At 44.9% G+C, this 3041-nt stretch overlaps 1 protein-coding gene across 1 annotated transcript in view; it reads left to right on the forward strand.

The window, feature by feature from the left end:
- The window catches only part of DEGS2 (delta 4-desaturase, sphingolipid 2), a 30373-nt gene that overhangs the window by 8657 nt on the left and 18675 nt on the right, over nt 1-3041 (forward strand). The gene's annotated exons all lie outside the window — the stretch shown is intronic.

Consider the following 3041-nt stretch of genomic DNA (forward strand, 5'->3'; position numbering starts at 1 on the left):
AAAGGGGAAGTTAAGTGTTGTAAAGGGCAAGGAGGAAAGCGCGTCTTGGGGAAAATCATAGATCTCTGTGGTGGCCGTTTCATTAAAAAAAAAAAAAAAAGCCACAACAGGCCAGGGAAGGGTCAGCACAGGCAGGAGGGGAGAGCAAAAAGAAGGGCTTGTCAGCAAAATGCTTCCTCTGAGCTGATGACATGACTCACCTACAAATTATGCTGCCTATGCAAAGTTGACTTTGCTCACAAAGGTTCGTTTTATTGTAGACCTTGTCACTAGTTTCAGCAATTCGGAGTGTGACGCCCAGTTCAAAATAACTGTAAAATGCTTTCTAAGCCAGCAAATATAGAGTTACATTTTCTTCAGGAAATCAAAATAACCCTGAAGAACGTTCCAATACAACGAGAAGAAACTGGATAATGCAGGAACTGAAAACACAAGTCTATCATGGGGCATGGAGTTCTTTATTCATAAGAGAAAATGCCTTATTTAGAGATAAAATTGCCAGTTTACTGGCAATTTTACTGCCCTTACAGATCACCAAATTTTACAAAAATTAGTCCCTGAAAACCACGCAAAACAAAAAAAGAGGAGTTAAGGTACTTCAAAGGCCTGCACACCAGGGCAGAATTCAGATCCCTCAAAAATAAAGTCTCCTCCTCGAGCTGGCAATAGCAGCACGTGCAGGTGTTCCTGCTATATTTACTATGTTACCCGTGCTTTTAATAAGTGGAGAAAGGAAAGAGCTGGGCTGTGTAGCAGAAATATGTTGGTGCTGAGAAGCCACTTGGTGGGAAAGGCATCTCTGGGTGGAGGAATATGAGTCTCCACCTGCCTGCGTGGAAGAGTGCTCCACTACACCTTGTTTCAGAGCTGCATTTTGTGTGGGGCATCCACAACAGAGCAAAGGATTTGTGTCCTCTTTACCCTGGAAATTGCCAGCTGTGATGCAGGAGGTGAGCATGACCTGTATTTAAAACTGCAGAAATGCAAAATTTGTTGGTACCCTGCACAGGGTCAGCAATGGTGCTCCTCCTGCTGCGTGTGTTAAGAATTTCTCTCAGGTAGATTTCTGGAGAGCTACAAGTCCTGAGCAAGTAGCTCATGAAGGCTACACCTGGGAGAACCTGGCCACTTGAAGCATGTTTGGGTTGCCACAAAGTATCGTAAGTATGTGGAATTTTAGAGTTCAGACGCAAACATCATAATCTTCATTAAATGGGCTATTTTCCCTGGGTGATGCTAAAGTGCCCCCTCCATTTCCTGTGTGAGATGTTAATGCCATCTCCCTTCTTCAGGTGAATGATTTTAAGCCTATTTTACTAGTGTGTTATAAAATTTAGGAGGGGAATGGACAAAAATGGCAGATAGTACTTCTGCCTATTCTAGAAGACAGTCACTAGCTGGTGCTTCTTGTTAGTCTGGCATCCCCAATTACTCTTAAATTAGTATAATTTGTTGAGTTTATTATAGAATATAAAGGATGAAATATTATCCTCAAAGAGAGATGCCAACTCAATGGAGACAGAAAAGCTTTTTGTTCTTCCCATGTGGTAGTGTTAAGCAGTAGTAATAAGCTACATGAAGACAATGTCATTGCCTGCAAAGGAGAAATATTCCATGCATAACTTAGCATATGCAGTAACACTAGTCTTTTGGATAAACTCTAGAGAATGAAGTCATATTTATTTTCTTGGCAACTGCATGGATTGCCCTGCTAATTTGCTATTTTAGTCACTTTGAGAACTATTGAATGGGAAGTGACAGAATGGTATCATCACATCCCGGTAGTCTTTGGCTTCTCCACCAATACTGTCAACAAGACAAAACATTAGCGCCAATTAAAGGTTTAGGCTGAGGTACTGATGCTGCTCTGAAGGCTTGTTGCATAGAGAAACATGCAACAACCTCACTTGGATTAAACTGCATTAACTGGGTTGGGCCCTGCAACTTTATGGGGAACAGCAGCAGCTGTCATGGTGAAGAAACCATTGCACCTGCAGAAAGCAGACCTGTGAAAAGAAAATGGTTAAATTCCTCCCCCAGCTCTGGGCAAAGCTGCTTACCTTTACACCATACTCCTTCCGCTCAACCTGCTGTGGACCTTTAAGTGCTCAACAGTTTAAACCTAGATCACTTCAGGAAAAAAAAAATCGAAAAAACTCCTAAAGCTTTCTAGCAGTCCGGTGGCCAGGTTTTGGGTTGGTTTTGGTTTTGTGGTATTCTTTAAGCCATATCATTTCACACAACTGTGCTACTAAGCAATCTTAAGTAGTTAAACCAGACTAAGTAAAGGTAAACAACATTGCCAGTGTTAACAGGCAACAGTTATTGCTGAAAAATATTTGTTTCATATTTGCAAGGCTGCTTTTTTTTTGCTGCTTGTAACTTCCCGCTACAACGAGCAATTTTAAGGCTAGGAGAGCATGGAGGGAATGAGAGGTACTGAGAAATGAACAGGAACAGAGTGAAATAAAGTTGTTTTCAAAGTGCAGAGCTGATCCAGATAGGGTGTTGGCAGTGGAAGGAGTGATGCAAAGGGGTAGTGAGCACCGAAGATGGACAGCGGGTCAGGTATGAGCTTGCAAAAGAGCATACTGGGAACAAGAGCAACACTTTAATTTTGGGTTGTGTGTGGAGAAACATCAACTTGTAACACCAGTAACTCCTCTCTATGTGAATCAGAGAGGCTAGAGAGGAGTTTTAAGGTTAGCAAGTCCCTTGCCTGACTTCATTACCTGGGGAGCAGACTGGTCCATCAGTGGAGACGGTACCAGGTGTGGCGGTGGGCTGTGGGCTCCCAAAAGTCGAGTGTGACCTGGCTAAGGGCCAGCTGTTCCTGGGCCGGCTCACGTGAGGCTCTGTCAGGGCGCCAGGGAAGAGGCGCAGAAGACAGCGCGTGCCGGGCGCTGGCCGCCCTCGCTCCGTCCCGGGCCTCCACGCGCGGGAGGCGTTCACGTGGCTGGGTTTTGCGGGAGTCGTGTGTCCGCTAGGACCCCGGTGCCACGGTGATCGCCCGGCCCCGCACGCATCCGAGCGGCTGCCGC

This window comes from Apteryx rowi, unplaced genomic scaffold (assembly GCF_003343035.1).
Source record: "Apteryx rowi isolate R43461 unplaced genomic scaffold, aptRow1 scaffold_5, whole genome shotgun sequence".
NCBI classification, from domain to species: domain Eukaryota; kingdom Metazoa; phylum Chordata; class Aves; order Apterygiformes; family Apterygidae; genus Apteryx; species Apteryx rowi.